Source organism: Leguminivora glycinivorella, chromosome Z, assembly GCF_023078275.1.
Source record: "Leguminivora glycinivorella isolate SPB_JAAS2020 chromosome Z, LegGlyc_1.1, whole genome shotgun sequence".
NCBI classification, from domain to species: Eukaryota; Metazoa; Arthropoda; class Insecta; order Lepidoptera; family Tortricidae; genus Leguminivora; species Leguminivora glycinivorella.
In genome coordinates this window covers 39,224,156-39,240,417 of record NC_062998.1, presented here as the reverse complement: position 1 = coordinate 39,240,417, position 16,262 = coordinate 39,224,156, and the positions used below count along the sequence as shown (strand labels likewise).

The 16,262-nt window shown below is 35.4% G+C and overlaps 1 long non-coding RNA gene across 1 annotated transcript; it reads right to left on the bottom strand.

Moving 5' to 3' along the window:
- Nucleotides 1-11,195: 11,195 nt before the first annotated feature.
- On the bottom strand, nt 11,196-16,035 carry LOC125241231. Its single transcript, XR_007178727.1, has 4 exons — nt 15,016-16,035; nt 14,452-14,637; nt 13,682-13,793; nt 11,196-11,498 (listed from the first exon to the last, which is right to left on the bottom strand). It is a non-coding gene; the product is annotated as an uncharacterized LOC125241231 (long non-coding RNA).
- Between the last annotated feature and the right edge of the window lie 227 nt (nt 16,036-16,262).

The following is a 16,262-nucleotide window of genomic DNA, read 5'->3' as shown; positions in this document are numbered from 1 at the left end:
TGAAGATGTGCCCATTGTCTTTCAGCATGACGGTTGCCCGGCAGTCCCGGCACATTTCCAGAGAGATGTTCGGGAGCACCTCGACAACTCCTTTCCAAATTCATGGATAGGCAGAGGCGGCCCCATCCCTTGGCCTGCTCGATCTCCAGACCTAACTCCGTTGGATTTTTACGTCTGGGAAAGAGCTAAGGAATTAGTTTATTCCACGGAGGTTCCAACAAGAGAAGTGTTGGTAGAAAGAATAAACGCCGCATTTTAAACCATGAAAGAAGAAATGGTGCTAGCAACGACAACTGATGAAATTAGAAAAAGGTGTCAGGCGTGTATGCGGGAGAGAGGAGAACAGTTCGAACAAAATTTACGTTGAATTGATTTACTAACCTACGAATCTTAATTTCCATGTCAGACTTTTTTATCCTCTTGATTCAAATCTGATTTGCAAAGCCTTTTTTATTGAAGTGCATACCATAAACGTCATTAACCAAAGACCTTTCAATAAAAAGAGCTCTCCAATTGAAGTTAGTTTTTTTTTTCATTTCATTTAGAAGTGCAGATGTTTACAACATTCAGTTTATTTTTATTGAAAAAGGTCCATGTGTTCGTTTTATACTGTAATTTGTAATAAAGATCTAGTATTTTAGAAGCAGACAGGCCTAATGTAAGACTAACAAACAAATTATGCATTTAAGACCACACGAAAAAAAGTTATGGGGCTTCGAAAAACAGATTATGATTTGATAAATAAAAAATCGTATCTCCAGATCCGTGGGTCCTAGGACCAAGGTTCCAAGGAAGAAAAGGAAGGAAATGATACCACAAACCCCCCAAAAAATTTTGTCGGTCCATGTGCCAAACACCCTGTATAGAAGTTACTGGAGGAAAGTTAATAACAATACTCAATTTGATATTAATAACTTTGTATAATTAATATGTATATGTAACAGCCACATATATTTATTTAATACTTACTTAATGTTTCAAAAGTTTGTATATAACGAGTTAATTAAAATAAATTTGTTAGTATGTATTGTTATGAAATATGTACCTAGGATGTGTAACAAATCATTTGGAAGTAAATAAAGCTACAATTATCCTTTTTATATTATGTATGTAGAAAGTACATAAACCTATTCATATATTTTATGTGTTTGTGAGTTCTATTTACATTTTAATAGGCCTTTTTAGTCGTGTACTTAAGACTGCTGGGGTTAGTACGGACAGAAGGCTATTTACCTGATCATGCGCAGATTTTGAACTGTGAGCATTTCTTCATAATTACTGATACATTAATCCATGTGACAATACTTAAAAAGGTAGGCTAGTGGTTTGAATTTTTAATTACACATTCGCTGACAGTACGTCGACAGCCGAACCACTGCCGCAGAAAAGACATACCGGTGCGTATAATGTATTTTCAGCACATTTTCAGTGACAGTATACGTCGACAGGCGGAGCACTGTCAGCGAAAAGCTTCATAGAATACTCTAAATAAGTACATTTCTGATCTATTAGGCTACAAAAAAATCTTACACTTAAATAATTATATTGCCTTTATTGCTCAAATTCATATTGTGATATCCCCTGGCCGACTTGTGAGCATAACAAGCAAGGATGATTTAAATATAGGATTGACAATCTTGGTACCAGGGATCGGAACCCGTTCCCAAATACCATTTGATATCGTTCTTAAACCGTTACCTATAAATTTTGTTCAATGGGAACAAAATAATTTCGGTTACGGTTCTTATATCGTTCCCTAAACGAACGGTTCATTATAAATTTTGTTCAGTGGGAACAAAATAATTTCGGTTTCGGTTCTTATTTCGTTCCCTCAAAGAACAGTTCCTTACAGTAACGTTTAAATGAACGAACAGAATTTTAGCGTTCCTAAAACCAATATTATTTCGTTCCGGGAGTAGGTATAGCGACTGTAGCGAGCGCCAGAGCCGAACGTTTTCGCCGATGCACGAGCCGCCTTTCGCTGTCTCTTTTTCACACGAAGTTCATGTATATTTCTGTTTCGGTTAGCCGGCCGGCCGCGGCCGGCAATGAAGGTGAAGGTAGGTTGTTTGTTTTGTTTACTTCATTTACTTGAGTTGCAACTTTCGGCGTATAAACAGCGAACGTGCAGTGATAGTGTATGCTTGATATTGAAACTATTAGGATAGGAAGAAACAGCATAGAATATACACCATGTATAAAGGGCGGCAAATTTTAAAATTGTAGGGCTCACCGGCCAATTGTCTTCATAAAACCTGTCTACTTAAAGTTTCACGTTAACGGAATCATTAAAGGATTAAGACGATACAGGAGGCAAGCACGAATTCAGATTTTTAGGTCTTTATCGCCGTCGCGTTGACGGGGGCGGAACCCACAGAGAGGCCCTGTATAGTAAAGTTGTGTGTGCGCGTGGCGCTCTATCTATATTTTTCTAGTTTTGGACTTCTGATTTGCGTATAGTTTTGGACTCCGTGAAGTATACTCGTACTGATTTGAATAGAATGCAAATTTGTCATATTTTAGGTATTCTAAATATTATTCCTTACCTTATACATAATGTAATTATCTTAAAAGGAATCATGATACCGAAATAAAGTTATTCGGTATGTAAAAAACTAAAGCCTTTTCGATGTCAAAAAGAAAGTTTAAAATAATTTTGTGATAAAGTAAATATTTTCTGAAAGGATTGGGTTATACCTAGGGATTGCAATAATATAAAATCCGGATTTTCGGATTATTTTTAGGGCAAAATCCGAACTCCGGATTAAATCCGGATTTTTTTTAGTAACTAAAGCCTGACAAGTTTTTATTTGACCCTGGAAGAGTGTCGCTACAAATCGTTTTCATATGGCAATAATGTGTCGACGTCATGTATAATCGGGACAGCGAGTACTGGGTTTCGTTTCGCGTTAATATTTGTAGAAAATTAAAGCATGGTTTTAGAGAATGACAATTTAATAAGCTAGGTTTGAAGACTTGCTACTTCCACACAGCCTAAAATTCATGAAGCTTGTGCCTGTATCGAAGTCGTCGATGTTTATTTTCTTCTTACGTGGGACCTTGTTTTGTACTGGTGGCGATGATGAAACGGCCTCCTTATTTCTTTAAATATTTTTCACGGCAGAGCTAAATACAGACACCATAAATAAGAACAAAAAATATATTAAGCTAAATCGAAACCAACTAATCATTGCATGAGAACATTATTAGGGTGCCCGCCCCCTACACGTAAAGTGGGGAGAGATTTTTTTTCATTTCAACCCTGACGTGTGATATACCTATTGTTGGATAGGTATTAAAAAATGAATAGGGGTTTACTACTAACATTTTTTGATATTGTTAATTTTTTCGGAAATAATCGCTCGGAAATGTATGGGACATTTCAGAGGTAAACTTTTGTATGGGCTTTGTCAGTCCCGGTATCTATCGTCCTTGATATTAGGCAAGTCAATGTGCACCTCTAACGACTCTTACGCAGTGGCCATTGAGGCCAATCAATTAAAGGTGAGGAAACAGTCTCAGCTGTTGCCATTAGATTTGGTGAAAATAACATTGATCGCGTTGGATATGGTAAGTATGGTTAAGAAACTAAAGCCTGACCAGAAATATAAATAACTATTGTCAGGCAGGAGTGCGCTGTTATTCTGATGTATGGAGTGACAGTTCAGTATAGTATGATGACTATGAAGAAAATAGTTTTAATGAAATTCCGCTACATGGCGCGTAGTCATATATTTCTGGTCATGCTTTACATGTGTATAAAATAAAACAAAACTTATGAATCTTATGATATAATCTTTCCAGTAATTGCCTATGGGAAAATAACATTGTAGTTACCACTGGTAACAACTTAGTGGTAACTCTGACTAGTGGAATAACCCTTATTTTATAACGATATTTCACTAACGAATGTACCAAAATATGATTGACTTTTACACTGAAGCTATAATTATGATAGAGTACACATAATCTTGATACACATCACTACATCACTACATCACTACATCACTTCACTACATAGTATAAAACAAAGTCACTTTTTTTGTCCCTATGTCCCTATGTCCCTTTGTATGCTTAAATCTTTGAAACTACGCAACGGATTTTGATGCGGTTTTTTTTAATAGATAGAGTGATTCAAGAGGAAGGTTTATATGTATAATAACATCCATAAAATAGTGGAGAAGTACTGTTATTTTTGAGGTTTCTAATGTGATGTCGTAAATAATTACATGCGGGTAGATTATATTTATTTGTCTACCCCGAACATTTATATAAATTAATATCGGGTAGTTTTGTGTTGTTTACATCTCCGGTGACATTTTGCTGGGACGTCAGTCTTCCGCGACCACGGCCAGTGCAACCTGGCCGAAACGTTGGGAAAAAATGTAAAAATAAAGTTAATTAATCGCATTCGACCTGTATGTGACTTTAAATATGTGTACAAAGTGCGAGAACTTAGTGTTATCTTGATAAGGGATAGGGATAGCGATAGGGATAGCGATATCACTACATAGTATAAAACAAAGTCGCTTTCTCTGTCCCTATGTCCCTTTGTATGCTTAAATATTTGAAACTACGCAACGGATTTTGATGCGGTTTTTTTTAATAGATAGAGTGATTCAAGAGGAAGGTTTATATGTATAATAACATCCATTAAATAGTGGAGAAGTACTGTTATTTTTGAGGTTTCTAATGTGATGTCGTAAATAATTACATGCGGGTAGATTATATTTATTTGTCTACCCCGAACATTTATATAAATTAATATCGGGTAGTTTTGTGTTGTTTACATCTCCGGTGACATTTTGCTGGGACGTCAGTCTTCCGCGACCACGGCCAGTGCAACCTGGCCGAAACGTTGGGAAAAAAGGTAAAAATAATGTTAATTAATCGCTTTCGACCTGTATGTGACTTTAAATATGTGTACAAAGCGCGAGAACTTAGTGTTATCTTGATAAGGGATAGGGATAGCGATAGGGATAGCGATAGCCATAGCGTTAGCGATAGCGATAGGGATTAGGGATAGAGATAGGGATACGGATACGGATACGGAAACGGATACGGATAATATGGGTATCGTTAGAGGGATACGGATAATCGGTCGGCGGTCTCTTACAATCAAAGTGCTCTAAGACGATCGTTGTTTGCTTGCTTGAAGATTACGTTTGCGATAAGTATAAGCAAAATGTAAAAAAATTATAAGGGATAATAGAAAAAAGTACTTTTTACCCACCGATCATATAGTGTCGAAATACGGGCTATGTGGGATGTTTATAAAGGTTTCCCCAGCGTATATAGAATTACCTACGCTGTGGTCGATGTGTAATATTTCTACAATCATTGCAAGCAAAAGTATTATGTGCAATCGAAATAATCGCAGATAAATATACCAGAGAAACCTAAGGATCCAAATGAAAATCTTAATGAATACTTTTATTACGCGGGCGAAGCCGCGGGTAAAAGCTAGTTTAATAATATTTTTCTATTTTATTTTCGAGATCTTCTAAACAAGCCCGTAAATTCTCTTCGGGAACTTGTTCTAACTTTTTTCTTATAACGACTGCAACTATATTACGCTTGCATGAACAAGGGCACATCGCGTCCGGTTCCGGTTCACTATAAATGGATTGCATGGGTTGTGCTCTCTCAAGGACTGCATCTTGGTCCTTAAAAACATTTAAAAACATATCACTATTACAAATTCACACAGATTAAGTAACACACATATTTATACAAATTAGTGCAGATTATATTTTATACAGCTTTCTCACACTATAAGCACTTACATCCAACTCAAGGTCATCAGAATCGCTTGGATATGGGGTAGTTTTTCTCTATATATATTTTTTTGAAGGCTAGATCTTCATCATCTATGTCAAAGCTTTTATCTGCAATAAAAATATCTTATTTATTTTGCATAATGTACTTACATTTCTAGAAAATTATTACAATAAGTTACAAGCTTTTGAGAATTGGGCCCTTGGTGTATCTACATGGAATACACAACTGTAGTTGGCGAGTGTATTAGTGTCTACACTGTCTACAGACGACCAAACCGACCAAGGTCCAACAAGTACGGGATTGTAAGAGCGGGAGAGTTACGTCAACCGGGGTGGCTTTAGGAAAATTTGGGGTTACTTTGATGGTATTTGAACGGCTTTAAAATTAACATCATTCATTATTTACTGAAACTGTTCATGTAATTAGTAGATAGATAATAGATCAATAAATATTCTTGTAAATCTACCATAGAAAATCGCGAATTTACTTACAGTATGACTTTAAAACTAAATTTTCAAAGTCACCCCTGCGTTTTAAAGCCACCCCGGTTGACCGTATAAGGCTTTCTCATTTTTTTACAAATAACTGCGTCCCTAATTGACATATGTCGGTACGGTCGCCTGTAAGTACCTACTTTAGGAGTGACACCGAATAGGGCTTGTATTGTAATCCGGATATATCCGCTGATTTTGAAATTCGGATAATTTGCACGTTAAAATCCGGATAAAACGAATAATTCGAATATTGTGAATGACAGAAATACCATTGCAATTTTTAAGAAGCTCATTTGGAAAACAAATTTTAAAGTAAAATTAACACATTTCCGATATTAAAGCGATTTATATCAAAAATTACTCCTTGAGTGGCACTACTACCTTATTTAATAATAGTCATACTAGTTATGAAAAGAAAGCTGCACTTTTGGATGGAAGCAAGTCGCTTTGCATGGTGATAGTAGACATCATAGTAAACGATTTTTTCCGAGGATATCGAAATTTCATCCCTTAAGAAGCCGAGCGTAGCGAGGTGTTTTATGAAAATGAAAAAAATTCTATCTTTTTATTGTATCGTCCGATTTTGACAAAACGTATCTCAAATGAAAGGTATTAATTTGTGTAATTAAAAAAAAAATACAAAGAAAAAAATTTAAAATAAAAGTAAGAAAAAAATAAAAAAAGTAAATTTCCGTCTCGCACTGAATAACTTCAAAGAATGACAGACAAAATGTACAATGTCGATATACAAGTTTTTTTTTTTTAATCGAAGACAGATAAATTTTTAGTTGAAAACTGAAGACCGCATCGAAATCAGATCAGCATTTTTTAAGATACAAGTTGCCAAAGTTGGGAAAGATCGCTTTATATGGCCACTTTGAAATTCCTTTGCCAGAAAGTCAGAAATAATATGTTTTTCGGACACAGAAAAATACATAGTAACAGTACACATCAAAATAAAATTAAAAATTCCGAGGATATTATAATTTCATCCCTTAGAACGACGAGCGTAGCGAGTCGGTTACGAAAACCGAAAAAAAAATATCATTTTTTTGTACGTCGTCCGATTTTGACAAAACATGTTTCATTTGAAAGGTATTACTTTATGTAACTTAAAAAAAATATTGAAAAAAATTGGAAAAAAAATGTAAGATTTAAAAAAAAAACCTTAATTTTCGTATCACACTGAATAACCGCAAAAAACGGTAGACACGGTGTATAATTTCGATATATGATTTTTTTAAATTAAATACAAATAAATGTATGATTATAAACTAAAAACCGAATCGAAATCGAATCAGTAGTTTTTAAGATGCAATTTGTCAAAGTTGGCTTAGTTTGTTTATATGGTCGCTTATAAATTCCTTAGCCAGAAAGTCAGAAACATTATATTTTTCTCACAGTTAAAAGTATGCATAGGTAATAGACATCATAATAAACAATTTTTTACGAGGATATAAAAAATTCATCCCTTGGAAAGCCGAGCGTAGCGATGTCTGTTACGAAAAACAAAAAAAAGGCAGTTTTTTTTATTGGATCGTCTTTGTAAGGGTTTCTAAGGAATGAAATTTTTATATCCTTGTAAAAAAATGTTTATAATGATGTCTATTACCTATGCATACTTTTAACTGTAAGAAAAATATAATGTTTCTGACTTTCTGGCTAAGGAATTTATATTATAACTATTATAAGCGACCATATAAACAAACTAAGCCAACTTTGACAACTTGCATCTTAAAAACTACTGATTCGATTTCGATTCGGTTTTTAGTTTATAATCATGCATTTATTTGTCTTTAATTTAAAAAAATCATATATCGAAATTATACACCGTGTCTACCGTTTTTTGCGGTTATTCAGTGTGATACGAAAATTAAGGTTTTTTTTTTAAATCTTACATTTTTTTCCAATTTTTTTCAATATTTTTTTTAAGTTACATAAAATACCTTTCAAATGAAACATGTTTTGTCAAAATCGGACGACGTACAAAAAAATGAGATTTTTTTTTTCGGTTTTCGTAACCGACCTCGCTACGCTCGTCGTTCTAAGGGATGAAATTATAATATCCTCGGAATTTTTAATTTTAGTTTGATGTGTACTGTTACTATGTATTTTTCTGTGTCAGAAAAACATGTTATTTCTGACTTTCTGGCAAAGGAATTTCAAAGTGGCCATATAAAGCGATCTTTCCCAACTTTGGCAACTTGTATCTTAAAAAATGCTGATCTGATTTCGATGCGGTCTTCAGTTTTCAACTAAAAATTTATCTGTCTTCGATTAAAAAAAAAACTTGTATATCGACATTGTACATTTTGTCTGTCATTCTTTGAAGTTATTCAGTGCGAGACGGAAATTTACTTTTTTTATTTTTTTCTTACTTTTCTTTTAAATTTTTTTTCTTTATATTTTTTTTAAATTACACAAATTAATACCTTTCATTTGAGATACGTTTTGTCAAAATCGGACGATACAATAAAAAGATAGAATTTTTTTCATTTTCATAAAACACCTCGCTACGCTCGGCTTCCTAAGAGATGAAATTTCGATATCCTCGGAAAAAATCGTTTACTATAATGTCTACTATCACCATGCAAAGCGGCTTGCTTCCATCCAAAAGTGCAGCTTTTGGCCAAAAATTCTCCATAACAAGTATGACTATAAGTAAATAAATAATAAACAAAAATATTGGGGGACATCTTACATAGATCAACCTAGCCCCAAACTAAGCAAAGCTTGTACTATGGGTGCTAGGCGACGATACGAATACATACTTATATAGATAAATACATACTTATATACACAGAAAACATCCAAGACTCAGGAACAAATATCTATGCTCATCACACAAATAAATGCCCTTACCGGGATTCGAATCCGCCGGGACCGCGGCTTAGCAGGCAGGGTTTTTTTCATGAATATTTGTGGATAATCTCATGTAAATGTATATCAATTTAACTCAATCAATCAAGTGACACTGAGTACCGTATCAAACGCTGCACTTTCATTATTGTTAGCATCCGAATACATTATAAATAAATAAATAAATAAATTGCAAACAGAACTAAAACTGTTCAAATTTTCTGACAAAAAGAAGTCTTCTATGTATCCCGCGGCGGAAGACCTGTTTAGTATTGAACTGCAGAACAAGATGAAGTAGTTAAGCAGATACGCTTTTACATTTTATCCTTTCAAAATAGGTTGCAAGTGTTGCAACACCAAAACTTTTTCGCTGTATACGTAACGTAAGGCCCTCTGGCTAAGAACGTCTACCCGAGAGTCCCAAGTGTAACTGGAATGGAGTCACGAAGTCATCAAAGATAAGAGGTGAAAATTATTAGAGAGAAAGATCATTCAGCCTTGTTATTTAACAAAGCTAAATGGTGTTTGTAATATGTCATAGTTCTTTTTGCATTTGAATAAATCGGCAATGAAAACCTCGTAAATGCAATCTGATATTTAAACAAGGAGTAGGTAGGTAATACCTTTTTTAGGTAATATTCGATCTAAACGATCACAACATGACGTTTTACCTCATATGGCAATCAGATTATGTCTCTAGCATTAAAATTCATTAATATCAAATATTAGTCAAAATTACATAAAAATAAAATCATATATCTTATGGGCAACTGAAGTCATTTCATAAAAACCGGCCAAGAGCGTGTCGGGCCACGCTCAGTGTAGGGTTCCGTAGTTTTCCGTATTTTTCTCAAAAACTACTGAACCTATCAAGTTCAAAACAATTTTCCTAGAAAGTCTTTATAAAGTTCTACTTTTGTGATTTTTTTCATATTTTTTAAATATATGGTTCAAAAGTTAGAGGGGGGGGACGCACTTTTTTTTCCTTTAAGAGCGATTATTTCCGAAAATATTAATATTATCAAAAAACGATCTAAGTAAACCCTTATTCATTTTTAAATACCTATCCAACGATGTATCACACGTTGGGGTTGGAATGAAAAAAAAAATCTGCCCCCACTTTACATGTAGGGGTCCCGTTAAGCAAGCAGAACTTGCGGTAACATTGCTCAATGCTACATCTGGGAGCTTGAAACTTACAATTGCAACGTTGCAATGTTTGGGCAACGTTTGAGCCATATTGATGTTAAACGCTTTCGGCCGCGCTGTAGATAAACCCTGTAAGTTTCCCAGATCGGATTTTTACAACTTTCTATAACTTTGAATAGCAATGTTGCTGATACATTGAAATATCAACTTACTAGAAAGTTACGACGAAAACTTTTAAGAAGTTCATTTTTGTACATTGCAACAATAGCACATTATGCAACTTGTACGTAACTTACACGCTATTCATTACGGCAATGTTGCATTTACAATACACCAAAAAGTTTAAAGTTGTAAATTGTATCAACTTTTCACCGGTACCTTTTAATAAGTTACAAATGTAACATTGCTTTAATAACTCTAGTGAAGTTCCTTGTAAGTTACTCTTGTAATGTACCTAAAAGTTGCATTTGGTATGTTGTGTCAACGAATCACTGGCAACTTGTTCGTTTAGTGAAATAATAATATTGCTAGCATTTCCTAGATGCATGTTTTGTGCAAGCCACTCGTGAACCGTTCACACAATATTTCATAGGGATGTTTCAGGGAAGTTGATTTTTGTGGTTGATAGGATGTCACAAATTAACTGCACGCAAGGTGCTCTGCAAGCTGCGCGCGGACCGCCGCGGCTGTCGAGAACTCGCTAGTTTCGATCGCGAGTGAATTGGAACAAGCTAGATTCTCTCCAAAAACCGAAAGTCTGCTCGACAGGTTTGCGACGGTCCGTGTGCAGCTTAATACTTCCAAACATAATTTTAATGATTATGTATGATCAAAATAACTAGAAACGAAAAAGTCAAACTTAAAAAATACCACACACAAAAATCATTGATGTGTAAAACAAAAACATGGATATACAGACAACATAATTATTTTATTTGAAGTTTTTTCTTCAGGCCGGAAAAACATCACCATACTAATGAAAAGTGATACCTATGTATAGTTATGTAGTGTTACACATTTGAATTGAACGTATGTTACCATAATACACACAAACACTATTTTAAAACACTGCGTGAAAACTACGACGGTTAAGAGCCCACGGGACCCGAGCTCCTTCTCATATTTGAGAAGAATACACCCGTCGCGTTGAAGAGGCGTCACTTAGGCCGTTCGCATATGCACCTACTCAAATCCTCCTCGCCTCAGGTGACATACCTGCAAAAATTTAAATTCATTCAATCTGTAATTTTGATTGCACACGTGAAACATGAGTTTGCAGCTGATGAGATGAAGGACTTATGATATTTTGTATGATTAAACGTATTGATTATTATTATGATTTGCCTGAGCGCTCTTTGAGCTCGCAACCTGCACAGTCTTCAATATGTCTGCACGATTTCTTAGAAACTGAAACTGATAAAAGTCTTCAAGACGTGGAGACTTTGCAAGTGTGGTTTTGTACAGGCAAGTTTCCAGTACTAGAAATATTTTATACCATACAAAATTACAAATGAAGCATCAGATAATTATAAGAAACACATTGGCAGAAGTTATTTTTTAATCAAATTGCTATTGAATATGTCTGATAGAAATATATTAAGTAGGGTGCATTGTGGTAATTCCGAAAGTCGTCTAATTTCTAAAGTCACAGAAAAATCACCATTATTTCCATCATATCAAGATTCCCCTTTTTAAATTACCTGAGCATTTCTGTGCTTCGAAATTACCCCAATGCACACCAAATGAGTTGACCGTGACGTCACTAAACACGAATTCGAATCGGCGAAATTGGGTTTAAAAATATGGCAGATTATTTTTAAACCCAATTTCTATTTAAGAAGTCGCATTGAAATTTATAATGAATGAGTTGACCGTGACGTCAGTCGACACGTTTTTATGTATGCGTATTATCACCCTTCGATCTTCTTTTGTTTCAGACTTATTCACGAAAATGTAAAAAATAATCAAGGTAATTTTTAAACTGTGATATTACATAAACCAAACCAAGTAAGCGAGAGTAACCAAATAAAGTCAGAATTAGAGATGGGCCGAATATTCGGTAAATATTCGGTATTCGGCATATTCGGCAAGTTTTTCAATGTTCGTTTTCGGCCGAATAATTCGGTTGCATTGCCGAATATTTACCGAATAAACAAAGTACATAACTAATGAAGATCTTACGTATTCCATTCGATAATAAGCTCCTCCTCCTAGCTTTCTAAGGAACTACTAAAAAGAGATAATTCACTATGCGTCAAAATATAAATACAAAGTTGAAAAAACCGTAGTTTAAGACTTGAGTAGAGTTCAGAGTTGTTTTAACTAAGTTTTAGTTAAATCCACTAAATCGTAAGAACATATGTAGTTCTAGTGACATTATCCATCATTTAATAGTTTTAATCTTAACTTCCGTTATCCTCCATCCTCCACAACCATTATCCATCATTTAATAGTTTTAATCTTAACATCCGCTTTCTAAATATGGCGTAACCGAATATTCGGCCGAATGTTCGGTTCGGTAAGAGCTGAACCGAATGTTCGGCCGAATATTCGTATTCGGCAAAGTCCATATTCGGCCCATCTCTAGTCAAAATGAAAGAACATGAAATGGAGTACATAACAGCAGAGGCTGGTCCATACAAGCCGATTCCCACCGGCTTGCCTAAAATTGATTACTAGGAAAGTACATACCTAATGTTAAGGTCAGGTTCCTTTTTGCTCAGTGTTGCCTAGCAGAAATTTTCACCAGCCCCACTGATACATAATGCATATTTTTAGACATTCATATTCTTCTATTTCTATTCTCGAACCACTCGCTTCGCTCGTGGTTCAACTATAGGATCCTTTCACTTGCTCGTTTTTCAATTCCACACTCGGCGTTAAAATACAACTTTGCCCCTTGTATAACAAATAACTATAACTATTATTTTTCTCATCCAAGTTCAAGGATATGAATGACTGTAAAAATATGCATTATTGGGGAATGGAATGGGGTTTCCATTTCATGCTTTCTCATTCTGACTTTATTTGGAAACAAAAGAAGATCGAAGGCTGATATTACGCATAAAGTGTACTTAGGGCCTGTCACTAATGCACCTCAAATTACAACCAAATCCCTTGCAGGGGCCAATCTTCTTAGAGCCTGCTAGACGCTTTATGTATATCACTTTTATTTTCTGAAATTAACTCTTTTCCTTATGGGGCCAATAATTCTTTAAATTTAGTAACCCGTGATTTCCGCGCAAAATGTTTGCGAACTAACAGTTTTAGTTTTGCTTCGTCAATCTCCTGGCTCTCGTTATCACTACTGGTACTGTCATTGTCCGACATTTTGTATTTACTGAATAAAAATACATAAATAAATAAATGAAGAGAAGGGTAACAATGTGCAAGCTAACCAAATTCCACCGGGGCGAAGCAAGGAGGCGACACTGTCGAGCTGACACGTGGGTCTCCAGTCGGAGAACAGCCCGTGGCAGTAGCAGAGCGCTGCGCCACAAATACAACCATCTGAAATATTCGGTGCGTGGGATAAAGCAAGTGCGAATGCAATAACAGCAAATGCGCAAAATGTTGGTTAATGAGGTGCAGAAACAGTGAATTAGAAAACCCAGGAAAATTTATGAACACATACATAATTAGCAATTAAATGCTAATGAAATTTAAACAAATCTCTTGGGTTAATTAATCTGAGCTAGGACTACCAAAGGGTTAAGTGGGACTATTTAGGTGACGTTTTTATACTTGTCACACAATGAAACACAAAATAAACATTGTAGACAAGATACAAATATTGCACCCTCGACGGCTTTTAATTGTCAAGTTGAAATAATAGACAACCACAACTGACTAAAAACCTAAATTAATCTATGCTTAACTGCGCCTTAAATGTCTGACAGAGGCACAAAAATATTCAATAAATCTAACTAATTGTGTACCTGTAAGTATTGGTAAATTAGAAGCAAATAAAATTATACTTATTATTTTTAAATCTTTACGTTTGCTATAATAGTTAGGCAGACTTCTCTATGTATACGTACCGTTTATGTGTGGCTTGTGGCGGAGGCTTTATAATGCCTAATCCACGAACTCACGACACTATTCACAACAAATCGAAAAGGGGTGCAAGGAAATCAAAGTAGAGGTATAAATAGAATGGGCAACTTACTTTGTTAACTTCGAGATAGATCCGCCGCATCACATGGACCAGCGATGTTCACCTCGCCCGATGATAGTGCAGGAACAGGGATAGCTTCTTATAGGTCCGTTGCGGATTTCACTGGTCATTGCTCGCAGGCCGGGTCTTGTTGCTGGTTGCCAACTTGTCCAAGATGAAGCAGCAACAAAAACAACCCTGAACACAGTAAAAAGTTATATTAAATTGAATATTTAAAATAAAGTGCGTAATGCGCAGACGTTGGAGATGTGATGCGTGATGCGCGGGCGCGGCCGCGACGCTCTGAGCCGATGCTCGCCGTTCCCGCGACGCGACCCGGAATTGTCCTCCAAACGTATTCAGACTAAACTAAGTGAATTGAATTCATATTGTTTATTATATAAATACTAGCGAATAAATACTTAGCGGGGTACTTGTGTTGTAGGCTTCTTTCTGTAATAAACCAATTTTACACAAATCAACCTAGTCCCGCTGCCGCTGGCTGCCAGGCTCATTTGTTCACTATATATCACTGTGTTAATAATTCATGCATAATTAAAGAAACAAAATACTTACTGCATGATCATGGTCTTCAATGTGATCCATTTTTTGATACAGCACTTTATTACAGCAAGAACAGACACGCAACGCTCGAGACGAGAGGAAATGAAAGATGGCGACGGCAGGCAGTGTTGCCAGGTCCAATTTGAAAAAACAGGAGACACATGTCCTAAAAATCAGGAGAAATCAGGAGACATAATTTCTCCAAAGTCATAAATTGATGATATTATTCTTCTTTTAGTTTATTTTCACAATTATTTGTAACATCTACGTTAATTAAATATTTAAAAAAAATATGGTCAGTCAAATCTTGTCATTTAAAACTTGGTTCATAATACTATTACTATGACGTATTTAAGGCAGTGTTATGTACAGTACAGATGTAGTGCGAAAAGGTTTTCCTTCGTGTTTTTACGGAAAAATTCGTCATTGTCATGCTAGTTCAGACAGTTTCAGTACGTTTTGTACGTAAAAATAAGAAGGAAAGTATTTTTGCACTACATCTGTATTATTACTGCAATTTGCCGATTGCCGCCATACACTCACTTCGAGAAATTTGAATAGAATAGAATTTTAACACCATAATCGTGAACACTAAGAAATTTCTCACAAAGTCAGGAGATTTTCGGGAAAAATTAGGAGATATTTGGGAAAATCAGGAAATTTTTGGTAAAAATCAGGAGATCAGGAATTCAGGAGATGCACCTCGAAATCAGGAGATCTCCTGATAAATCAGGAGATCTGGCAACACTGACGGCAGGACATCACGGACGGCGATCCGGGGTTGCCAACCAACTCTAATAATTTATTTTACATTTACACCTTTATCCGTAGTTATAATATGTACTCTGTGTCCGTAGTCAACTTTTTCGCTACAATGATTATAATAGTAGCACTTCCATTCCAAGTCGTTGCGAATTCGTTTATTTTGCTATATTTGGCTAAAAACGACTATGTGTGGAGGATTAACTTGTCTATATTTGCTGAAATACGCTTATTCGACCGCTTGTCAGTTTTTACTTTTCAAAGGACGCAGCATGAATATTTTGAGTTGGCATGCTAAGTGTGGATGTCGTGTTTGTGAATGTGATATCATAAATGAATATAACACGTGTCGATTTAAAACACTCCCTTCGGTCGTGTTTTAATTTATCGCCACTCGTTTCGAACTTCCTTTTTACGCACTTGTATCGTAATGTACTATTTTAGTACAGATGGTGTTTTTACGCACTAGTGTGAGAAGTGGTTCCATTATATTCCAG